This window comes from Microcaecilia unicolor, chromosome 4 (assembly GCF_901765095.1).
Source record: "Microcaecilia unicolor chromosome 4, aMicUni1.1, whole genome shotgun sequence".
Classification (NCBI taxonomy): Eukaryota; Metazoa; Chordata; class Amphibia; order Gymnophiona; family Siphonopidae; genus Microcaecilia; species Microcaecilia unicolor.
In genome coordinates, this window is record NC_044034.1 from 205,588,326 (window position 1) to 205,600,810 (window position 12,485).

The window sequence follows — 12,485 nt, forward strand, 5'->3', positions numbered from 1 at the left end:
ATTGTAGGGAGTTTGAAGTCACATAGGTGGAGGAAGTCTTTGTGTTCCTTGGTGTGGGCGGAATTTGAGTCCTCTAAGTGTAGGTTTATGTCACCAATTAATAATACATTGGAGTTGTTGACGCCAAGTGTTTGATATAAAGTCCATGTATGTGGACTGGTTGTGGTTCCAGTTGATGGGAGGTCTGTAAAATAGAATGCAGGTTAGGTGATCGCATAGTGAGGGGCAATGAAGTTTGATTGAGGCAATTTCGAGTTGTGGTGTAATGGACTCTTGAATAGGCTCAGGGGAGAAATTAGATCTGTAGATGAGCGCTATACTACCACCTCTTTTGTCATATCTAGTCCAGTGAGTGATTTTGTAGCCAGGGGGGCATAGATCAAGTACAACCGGATCTTTTGAGTCGCGGATCCAGGTTTCTGTGATGAAGAGTAGGTCGAGGTTGTCTGATGTGATCCAGTCTGTGAGGATTTCGGTTTTGTTAACTGCTGATCTGGCATTAATGTAGCCCACTCTGACGGGTTGGTATGGGTCAGCACTTGGAGATGATGGGTGAATATTTATAAGATGATTTGTTTTTCATGTTTTAGATTTGGTTGATTTTGTTTCGGTATTTGGAGGAGGCAGTTTGAGTGATGGTGAGTTTCTTTGGCTGGTGTCAGTTTTTTTGTAGTAGTTTAGAACTGGGATGATGTTGATTTCTGATGGAGGGGCATTGAGTGTGGCGTGGATGAGAGGGAGTGAGTGGGTTATGATGAGTATGTTTAAGAGAAACATTTTAGGGATTTGTTATTGGTTTGGTTGAGGGATAGGTGATATAGGGGAATGTGGACTTTGTTATTGCTTTGGTTGAGGGATAGGTGATATAGGGGAATGTGGATTTTAGTGGTTTTTCTTTAGTAGGTTTCTTTTATTTGCATTGCTGAGAACCCCAGGGGAAAGAATGCTGAGGGAGGGGCATGGAACCTATGGATTAAGTTCTATAGCTAGCTTGTTCATTGCTGGAGAAGTAAAAGTAAAACCTTACATATTGTAATTATCCTGCTGAGTGGAAAGGGGGAAGTTTGCAGATTGTAATTATCATTAAATGGAATAGTTAATAGCATGTGTGCAGTCTGGTTCTTTGCTACAGGGAAAAGAATCCATGCACTTGGTGGCTTAGGCTGAAGAGGGGAAAGAAGGCCCATTACTTGGAGGAAGAGGGCCAGGTATACAAACACCACTATGCTAGTTCCCAGAGGCAAACTCTGTTCAGGCGGGTGACTGAGACAGTCTGGCTAGAGAAAAGGTGGTCAAGCGAGCTTGTGGTGGGGAGTTTGGGAATTGACTGCCGTGGGGCCCGCATCCTCCCAACACCATGCAACGAACCTGAGGATCCTTCAACACTGTGCTGCCATCCACCAGAATGGCATTTTTCTTAGACACTGCAGAGAATACTACATCCACTACATTCTCTATCCTGGTATGGGATAGGGTAAAGATGGCTCATGGACTAGGAAAGACAAAAAGGAGTGTCTGGAGAGTTCCTCTGGGCCTGTATCATGTCCCAAATGACCTCATGAATGGGGAAGGACCTGGAAGACTTCCCGAAGCCCTTCAAAAGTGGAATCACCATCCGTGGTGCCTCTTCAGTGTTGAAATTTGAAGATTCTCCTAAAGAGACCTGAGAAATGAACTCCTGCAGCTCTTCTTGATGAAAAATATGCACCACTTAAGAATCCTTGCCCGGGGGCAAGTCTTCCATCCACACAGTGACCCCCCCCCCCCCCATAGCCTGCTCCGAGTCCAGATTCTTATCCTTGGCCCAATCTCAATCTTCTTCCAACTGTAGAGAGTCACACTCTGGAGCCCATCCTTCCACCAGTCTACACGCTGCCTTTTGGAAGGAAGAGGAGGGGAAGGACCCCCCCCCCCCCCCCCCTGCAACGCCCCCCTGCTGTGGCTGCACTGTCTTGACTGCCAGCCAGAACGTCCTATACATGGCCAGTATGAAATCTGGAAGAAAAATCCACCCCGGAGGGAGCAATGGGGTACCCTCCGGAAGCCCGATGGAAGATACAGGCTCTAACCACAGCAGTTGATCTGAGCCTGATGCGGCTTGTAGAAACCAGAGAACCACTATTAACTGCTGCTTAGATCTCTCAAGCACAGCAGAGTCCCCGCAAGAAAGGCACAGCTTCCGATTCTGAAATTCCTGTTCTTGCAGTCTCCTGGCCATCACAGAAAGATCAGTGGCCCGCCAAGTCTGACACAGAGCAGCGCTTCAGGCGCTGCAAACTCATCATACCTCTGCACTGCCTGAGAAGCCCCAAACAGGAAAACAGCCCCAGAGACAACGCAATACCCAACAAAAAACAGGCTACACATAAGAAACCCAGCGATGCTGCGAGAAGCAGGCTATTTTTTTATTTTCTTTCACGTAGATTTAGGTTCACAAGGCTCCCTTGTCTGCTGTTAGGCAAAGGAGGCTAGCTGAAGCACTGGTCGCAAAGGCAACCCCAAAAGGGAAGATTTGAGGATAGAGAATGGGGGAGGGACCCAGCCACCCGGGTGTGATACTCCTGGGGTATTTAGAGACCCCCATGGGCCTCAACACCTGTCCAGCAACAGAGAGAAATTCATAGAGAGGGGTTTTCTTTTCCCTTCTGGGTTTTTTCCCCTCCCCCACCCCCCATCCCATCTGCTGGTAGGCGTGCATAACCATCTGTGCCTGTCTATAGGGATGCTACAGAAATTACAGTTTGTACCCTGGCTGAAGACAGAGAAATACTGTGGAACATGGCTGCTGGGTGCTCTTATAGGGTATGAATCATAGTCTTTTGTTCTCTGCTGGTCAACAGGCATAACCCACATGTCCTTGACTGGTCTGGAGAAGACAATAAGGAAATACACAAATAGATATGAGAGAGAATGAAATTTATGACACAGAGAGCTCAATCCCTAATTCATTCTCCTGTAATTAGAACATGTTTTCCTCACCAATTTATTTCTATTAGGCAGTGACCATCACCATCCCAGTCTCCCCCCAAAACCCATATGTGACTTTATAACATCTGCTAGTCGTCTCAAAAAGATATAGAAAATCACCAAGATCACCATGCTATCGGGCAAAAGGACTGTCACTTTGACAAAAGAGATAACTGTACAAAGTGAGTGGAGAAAGTAGAGTTAATTACCTCTATTGGATGTTCTTTGTAGACAACAGAAAAATGCAGCTATGAAAGTTGGTGGCATTCCCTGGGTGGCAGCAGCATAGATACTCCATTATCAGATTTACATTCAAAATTCTTCTTTCACGTGCCTATAATGGCAGCTTCCCTTCAGTCTGTACCATAGCTAGGGACAGCGAATGATACATACCTGTAGCAGGTGTTCTCCGAGGACAGCAATTGTTCTCACGACTGGGTTGACATCCACGGCAGCCCCCATCAACCGGAAGAAGCTTCGCGGGCGGTCCCGCATGCAGGACATGCCCACCGCGCATGCGCGGCTGTCTTCCAGCCTGTGCGCGACCGTTCCCGCTCAGTTGAATGACAAGCAAAGGAATGAGTAAAAACGCAACTCCAAAGGGGAGGAGGGAGGGTAGGTGAGAACAATTAGCCTGCTGTCCTCGGAGAACACCTGCTACAGGTATATATCATTCGCTTTCTACGAGGACAAGCAGGCTGCTTGTTCTCACGACTGGGGTATCCCTAGCTCTCAGGCTCACTCAAAACAAGAACCCAGGTCAATTGAACTTCGCAACAGCGAGGGCATAACAGAAATTGACCTACGAAGAATAACTAACTGAGAGTGCAGCCTGAACAGAACAAAATTGGGTCCTGGAGGGTGGAGTTGGATTCAAACCCCAAACAGATTCTGCAGCACCGACAGTCGCGTCAGGTATCCTGCTGGAGGCAGTAATGTGATGTGAATGTGTGGACAGATGACCATGTCGCAGCCTTGCAAATCTCTTCAATAGTGGCTGACTTCAAGTGGGCCACTTACGCTGCCATGGCTCTAACACTATGAGCCGTGACATGACCCTCGAGAGCCAGCCCAGCCTGGGCGTAAGTGAAGGAAATGCAATCTGCTAGCCAACTGGAGATGGTGCGTTTCCCGACAGCGACCCCTTTCCTATTGGGGTCGAAAGAAATAAACAATTGGGCGGACTGTCTGTGGGGCTGTGTCCGCTCCAGATAGAAGGCCAACGCTCGCTTGCAGTCCAATGTGTGCAACTGACGTTCCGCAGGGCGGGTATGTGGTCTGGGAAAGTATGTTGGCAAGACAATTGACTGGTTAAGATGGAACTCCGACACCACCTTTGGCAGGAACTTAGGGTGAGTGCGGAGTACTACTCTGTTATGATGAAATTGTGTATAAGGAGCATGAGCTACCAGGGCTTGCAGCTCACTGACTCTACGAGCTGAAGTAACTGCCACCAAGAAAATGACCTTCCAGGTCAAGTACTTCAGATGGCAGGAATTCAGTGGCTCAAAAGGAGGTTTGATCAGCTGGGTGAGGACGACGTTGAGATCCCATGACACTGCAGGAGGCTTGATAGGGGGCCTTGACAAAAGCAAGTCTCTCATGAATCGAACGACTAAAGGCTCTCCAGAGATGGCTTTACCCTCTACACGATAATGGTAAGCACTAATCGCACTAAGGTGATTCCTTATTGAGTTGGTCTCGAGGCCAGACTGATAAGTGCAGAAGGTATTCAAAGCAGGTTCTGTGCAGGACAAGAGCGAGGTTCTAGGGCCTTGCTCTCACACCAAACGACAAACCTCCTCCACTTGAAAAAGTAACTCTTTTTAGTGGAATCCTTTCTAGAGGCAAGCAAGACGCTGGAGACACCCTCAGACAGACCCAACGAAGCAAAGTCTATGCCCTCAACATCCAGGCCGTGAGAGCCAGAGACTGAAGGTTGGGGTGCAGAAGCGCTCCGTCGTTCTGCGAAATGAGAGTCGGAAAACACTCCAATCTCCACGGTTCTTCGGAGGACAACTCCAGAAGTAGAGGGAACCAGATCTGACGGGGCCAAAAAGGCGCTATCAGAATCATGGTGCCGCGGTCTTGCTTGAGCTTCAGTAAGGTCTTCCCCACCAAAGGTATGGGAGGATAAGCATACAGGAGGCCGGTCCCCCAATGGAGGAGAAAGGCATCCGACGCTAGTCTGCCGTGTGCCTGGAGTCTGGAACAGAACAGAGGCAGCTTGTGGTTGGTCTGAGAGGCGAAAAGGTCCACCGAGGGAGTGCCCCACTCTCGGAAGATCTTGCGTACCACTTTGGAATGGAGCGACCACTCGTGCGGTTGCATGACTCTGCTCAGTCTGTCGGCCAGACTGTTTACGCCTGTCAGGTATGTGGCTTGGAGAAGCATGCCGAACTGGCAAGCCCAACGCCACATCCCGACGGCTTCCTGACACAGGGGGCGAGATCCGGTGCCCCCCCCTGCTTGTTGATGTAATACATTGCAACCTGATTGTCTGTCCGAATTTGGATGATTTGGTAGGACAGCCGATCTCTGAAGGCCTTCAGCGTGTTCCAGACCGCTCGGAGCTCCAGGAGGTTGATCTGAAGATCTTGTTCCTGGAGGGACCACAGACCCTGGGTGTGGAGTCCATTGACATGAGCTCCCCACCCCAGGCGAGATGCATCCGTCGTCAGCACTTTCGTGGGCTGCGGAATTTGGAATGGACGTCCCAGGGTCAAATTGGTCCGAATGGTCCACCAGTGCAGCGAATTGCGGCAACTGAAGGGCAGACGGATGACATCTTCTAGATTCCCGGTAGCTTGACACCACTGGGAAGCTAGGGTTCATTGAGCAGGTCTCATGTGAAGGCGAGCCATGGGAGTCACATGAACCGTGGAGGCCATATGACCCAGGAGTCTCAACATCTGCCGAGCTGTGACCTGCTGAGACGCTCTGGTCTGAGAGGCAAGGGATAGAAGGTTCTGCGCCCTTGCTTCGGGAAGGAAGGCCTGAGCCGTCTGAGAATTCAGCAGCGCTCCTATGAATTCCAGAGATTGGACTGGTTGGAGATGGGACTTCGGGTAATTTATCACAAACCCCAGCAGCTCCAGAAGGTGGATAGTACACTGCATGGACCGAAGAGCTCCTGCCTCTGAGGTGCTCTTGACCAGCCAATCGTCGAGATACGGGAACACATGCACTCCCAGCTTGCGTAGATACACCACAACCACCATGAGACACTTCGTGAATGCCCTTGGTGCAGAGGCGAGCCCAAAGGGCAGCACAAAATACTGAAAGTGCCGTGTCCCCAGACAGAATCGGAGATACTGTCTGTGAGCTGGCAGTATCGGGATGCGAGTGTAAGCGTCCTTTAAATCCAGGGAACACAGCCAATCGTCTTTCTGAACCATTGGTAGAAGGGTGCCCAAGGAAAGCATCCTGAACTTCTCTTTGACCAGGTATTTGTTCAGGCCTCTCAGGTCTAGGATGGGGGTACATCCCCCCTGTTTTCTTTTCCACAAGGAAGTACCTGGAATAGAATCCCTGCCCTTCCTGCCCGGGTGGCACGGGCTCGACCGCATTGGCGCTGAGAAGGGCGGAGAGTTCCTCTGCAAGTACCTGCCTGTGATGGGAGCTGAAGGATTGGGCTCCCGGTGGGCAATTTGGTGGGGTGGAGGCCAAATTCAGGGTGTATCCGCAACGCACTATTTGGAGAACCCACTGATCGGAGGTTATCAGAGGCCACCTTTGGTGAAAAAATTTCAACCTCCCCCCGACCGGCAGGTCGTCCGGTACGGACACTTTGATGGTGGCTATGTTCCCATGGATCCAGTCAAAAGCCCGTCCCCGGCTTTTGCTGTGGAGGCGCAGGGGGCTGCTTAGGCGCACGCTGTTGACGGGAACGAGCGCGCTGGGACTGTCCCTGTGCCTGAGGAGGCCTTCGGGCCAGCAGGGTGTACCTACGCTTGTTGTAGGCGTAGGGCGCAGCCTGCCTGGCCCGGGAAAAACGTCCACCTGCTGAGGTGGATGCTGAAGGCGCCCGGTGGGAGAGCTTGTCGAGAGCGGTTTCCCGCTGGTGTAGTTGGTCCACCAACTGCTCGATCTTCTCGCCAAAGATGTTATCCCCCCGGCAAGGGACATCCGTCAGTCGTTGCTGGGTGCGGTTGTCCAGGTCAGAGGCACACAGCCAGGAGAGCCTGCGCATCACTACACCTTGGGCCGCAGTTCGAGATGGCACATCACAGGTGTCATAGATACCCCTGGACAGGAACTTTCTGCACGCCTTCAGCTGCCTGACCACCTCCTGAAAGGGCCTGGACTGCTCCGGAGGAAGCTTGTCGACCAGGTCCGCCAGTTGCTTCACATTGTTCCACATGTGAATACTCATGTAGAGCTGGTATGACTGGATGCGGGTCACGAGCATGGAAGATTGGTAGGCCTTCCTCCCAAACGAGTCCAGAGTGCGGGGCGCCGAGGCGGTATCCCTCGAACTCCGTGCCCTCTTGAGAGCAGAGTCCATGACCGCCGAGTCATGAAGCAATTGGGGCCGCATCAACTTTGGGTCAGAGTGGATCCTGTATTGGGACTCCGCTTTCTTGGGGATGGTGGGGTTAGATAAGGGCTTCAGCCAGTTCCGAAGCAGTGTCTCTTTGAGGACATTGTGCAACGGCACCGTGGAAGACTCTCTAGGTGGTGATGGATAGTCGAGGACCTCGAGCATCTCGGCCCTCGGCTCATCCATAGAGACCACGGGAAAGGGAATGCAAATAGACATGTCCCTGACGAAGGAGGCAAAGGAGAGGCTCTCAGGGGGCGAGAGCTTCCTCTCCGGTGAAGGAGTGGGGTCAGAGGGAAGGCCCTGAGACTCCTCTAAGGAGAAATATCTGGGGTCCTCCTCCTCCCCCCCCCCCACGAGGCCTCTTCCTCGGTGTTGGACACGAGCTCTTGCAGCTCAGACCTAAACCGGGCCTGTCTCGACTGCGAGGAACCATGGCCTCGATGATGGCGTCGAGCGGTGGACTCCTGCGCCGGCGGGGATGAAGCTCCCTCCATCGACGTCGAGTCCACCTGCGTGGCGGTCGACACCGGTGCCGCAAGCGGCGTCGGTGTCAGAGGCCTCGGCATCGGGCTAGAGCACACCGGCACCTCCATCAACGGCGCTGGAGGCGCAAGCACCCCCGGTGGCGGCAAAGTCTGGCGCATCAGCCCTTCCAAAATCCCTGGAAGGATGGCTCGGAGGCACTCGTCAAGGCCCGCTGTCGGGAAAGGCAGGGGGGCCGGGGCCGGTGCGGGTGTCGGTGCCGGAAGCTGCTCGGGTCCAGGAGACGGTACCGAAGCACCCATGGACTGACGCAGCGACACCTCTTCAACCGAGGGGGGACGCTCCTCTCGGCACTGCCGCTTCCTCGGCGTCGAATCATCTCTGGAGGCGCCGAAGCTGGTAGTCCCGTGCGCCATGGGCGACCGATGACGGTGCTTTTTAGTTTTCTTTCGGTGCCCGTCATCGGCGCTCGGCAGCAGAGATGAAGAGGAGGTAGAACCCCCCCGGCCTCGAGGGATCGGGTCCGACAGGGTTCGGGTCCCAATGGCCCTAGGTAGAGGGAGTGGCCGGGGCCGATTGCCCGCGCGGCCACTCACCCCCGCCGTTGCCAGTAGGCCGGCGGGCCAACGGTACCTGTACTCCTGGGGTCGGTGCCGATTTCGTCGACATCGGTACCGAAGATCCGGCCGTCGACGTTGAGGGGCTGGCGCAAGTTCCAAAAAGACGGTCCCGAAGAACTTGCCTCGCCACCTGTGTCCGCTTCCGCAAGCCGAGACACAAGGTGCACGTCTTGGTATTATGCTCCGGCTGAAGGCACTGGAGGCACCAAGCGTGAGTATCGGTTTGCGAGATCTGCCGGCCGCACCGACCACACTTCTTGAATCCGCTCGGGACCTTCGAGGACATCGACGGAAAAATCGCGTTGGCGAAGTCAAAGTCGTCGATGGTGGCGGTGAAAAGCACACCCGAAAAAAGAAAACGACCGAGGCGCCCCCGCGGCTAAAGACGACGAGGGGACAAGCTTTTTTTTTTTTTTTTTAACAGAAGAAAAGAAAGAAGCACAACGCGTACGAAAAGAGAAAAACTTGCGGCTAGGCCACGATCCGGTTTCCAGGGCTGACAGATCTCTTTCAGGGAGAGAAAACTAACAACTTATAGCAGCAGCTTCAGAGAGCATTTTCCATCTCACAGATAGGCTGCAGAGAATACCTTCTCCTGCTTTAGACTTAGCCTGGCCTCAGAATGACATCCTATAGTATATCTCCTATCAAACTGAGCTCTCTTTTTCATCAAGCACTGCCATTTCCTCCCCTCACCCTCCCCACTGACAGTTTGAACTTCGTGGGTGTGGCTTGGATCTCTTTCAGGGAGAGAAAACTAACAACTTATAGCAGCAGCTTCAGAGAGCATTTTCCATCTCACAGATAGGCTGCAGAGAATACCTTCTCCTGCTTTAGACTTAGCCTGGCCTCAGAATGACATCCTATAGTATATCTCCTATCAAACTGAGCTCTCTTTTTCATCAAGCACTGCCATTTCCTCCCCTCACCCTCCCCACTGACAGTTTGAACTTCGTGGGTGTGGCTTGGATCTCTTTCAGGGAGAGAAAACTAACAACTTATAGCAGCAGCTTCAGAGAGCATTTTCCATCTCACAGATAGGCTGCAGAGAATACCTTCTCCTGCTTTAGACTTAGCCTGGCCTCAGAATGACATCCTATAGTATATCTCCTATCAAACTGAGCTCTCTTTTTCATCAAGCACTGCCATTTCCTCCCCTCACCCTCCCCACTGACAGTTTGAACTTCGTGGGTGTGGCTTGGATCTCTTTCAGGGAGAGAAAACTAACAACTTATAGCAGCAGCTTCAGAGAGCATTTTCCATCTCACAGATAGGCTGCAGAGAATACCTTCTCCTGCTTTAGACTTAATCCTACCCACCCTACCCCTCTACCCACCCACCCCTAGAGTGACATGTCTTATATAACCTCCCTATCAACCCACTCATTACTTTACCTCACCCATTTCTATTCTTCTATCACCTTCTCCCACTACTCCAACCAGAGTTACACCTAATCACACTGACCACCCTTCAACATCTTCTGTCCTTCTGTGACTGTTCTCTTGTGCTTGACTGCTTAAATATTTTAAATTTAAATGCTTTACTTTTTGTCTATTAGATTGTAAGCTCTTTGAGCAGGGACTGTCTTTCTTCTGTGTTTGTACAGCGCTGCGTACACTTTGTAGCGCTCTAGAAATGTTAAATAGTAGTAGTAGTAGTAGAGAGAGACGATAACACGTCTCTCTCCAGCGCGGAATCGAAAAAAAACTGAGCGGGAACGGTCACGCACGGGCGGGAAGACGGCCGCGCATGCGCGGTGGGCGTGCCCTGCGTGCGGGACCGCCCGCGAAGTTTTGTTCCGGTTGGTGGGGGCTGCCGTGGACGTCAACCCAGTCGTGAGAACAAGCAGCCTGCTTGTCCTCGGAGAAAAGAAATTACCCACTACCTGAATGTAACTCAACTTGAGCTATATCCAATAAATAAATAAAAATAAATAGCTAAAAGAACTGTATCAACCAGTGGAGATGGTGGGAGGGAAAGAATGGCTACATTTTCCTGTCTATGGAGAACATCGGTTACAGGTAAGCAACTCTATTTTCTCTGATAACAGCAGGCAAAATGCAGCCATAAAAGTTGATGATACCAAAGACAAGGGTTACTATAATGGCAACCTGACAAACTTGCAGCCTGGAAAATAAACTGAGTGGCTGGAATGGTCAACTAAGTGAAAAGGTTGCACAGAACTAATTATCCAAAAACATTATCAAGTCTTAGGGACTATCAAGGTAAGGGTGTGAATGACATGAGGAAGGACCTAGCAAAACTAGAGGAATGGACCGATATTTGGCAACTAAGATTTAATCCAAAAAAATGCAGGGTCATACATTTGGGTTGCAAGAATCCGAGGGAATGGTACAGTCAGGGGCGTAGCCAGACACCCAATTTTGGGTGGGCCTGGGCCCAAGATGGGTGGGCAAAAGAACTCTGCCTTGTCCCACAAGTGATTTGGTCTTTCCCTCTCTTGTCTGCATACCATATAGTCTCTCAAAGATCCCCCTCCTCCCCGCATACCTTTTAAATAGCAGATTTTCACCGGCAGCAAGCAGCAACTAATACACACTGCTCATGTTGGCCCCACAACATGTATCAGTCACTGCTTGCTGCAGGCGAAGATCTGCTATTTACAAGGTATGCAGGAGGGACAGTTGTTGGGAGTTTTCGGCTGGTGGGACTTGGGAAGAATCCCTACCAGCCACATCATAGGTGTGCTGCTACTGGGTGGGCCTGAGCCCAAAGTGGGTGGGCCTAGGCCCACCTGGGCCCACCCTTGGCTACGCCACTGGGTACAGTATAGGGGTTGAAGTGCTTCAGTGTATGAAGGAAGAGCGGGACTTGGGGGTGATTATATCTGATGACCTTAAAGCTTCCAAAAGCAACGGTCAAAGCCAGAATGATGCTTGGGTGCATAAAAAGAGGGCTAACCAGCAGGAAAAAGAAGGTGATAGTGCCATTGTATAAGTCTCTGGTGAGGCCCCATTTAGAGTACTGCGTGCAGTTCTGAAGACCGCACCTACGAAAAGATATGAACAGGATGGAGTCGGTCCAGAGGGTGGCTACAAAATTAGTAAGCGGTCTTGAACACAAAAAATAAAGGGCCAGGCTTATGAACCTCAACATGTATAAGCTGGAAGAAAAGAGGAAGAGAGGAGACATGAGAGAGACATTTAAATATCTCAAGGGCATTTATGTACAGGAAATGAGCCTTTTTCAACTGAAGGAGAGCTCTGGAATGAGGGGGCATACAATGAAGTTAAGAGGGAATAGGCTTAGGAGTAATCTAAGAAAGTATTATTTCACAATGGCCTCCCGGTGGAGGTTGTGGAGTCGAGGACTGTGTCAGAATTTAAAAAGGCATGGGATAAGCATGTGGGATACCTTAGAAAAAGGAAGAGTTAGGGGTTACAGAGGATGGGCAGACTGGATGAGCCATATGGCATTTACCTGCCATTATGTTTCTAACAGTGTTTAGTGAAAAGCATGTACTCACGATCATGTATCTGCTCGAAGCGTCCTGAATCAAAGATGCAGGTTGCAACAGTTGTGGCCTTTCTTTTGAATCAATGTATTCTGACTTCACCAAGAGATGGAAGTTATCTGAAATTCAGTTTTGAAAATGTGTGTTTGGTGGCAGGTAAGCCATGATTGCTGGGTTTAAAAGTCACAAACAACCGAGATGATTGTTTGATACAACAAATTGCTTGAAAATAGTATAACAAGGCTCTTTCACAGTCTAGATTGTGAAAAGGACGCCTCTTCTTCACTGGTATGTGGATTTGGGAGTTCAATGTAAATCTGATAATGTGGTGCCCACACAGCTGATGCCCAGGGAACAGCAACAATTTTCATGGCTGCATTTTGCAAGCTGTCAT

The 12,485-nt window shown here is 50.7% G+C and overlaps 1 protein-coding gene across 2 annotated transcripts in view; it reads right to left on the reverse strand.

The window, feature by feature from the left end:
• The window catches only part of DDB1 (damage specific DNA binding protein 1), a 276,368-nt gene that overhangs the window by 39,147 nt on the left and 224,736 nt on the right, over nt 1-12,485 (reverse strand). The gene's annotated exons all lie outside the window — the stretch shown is intronic.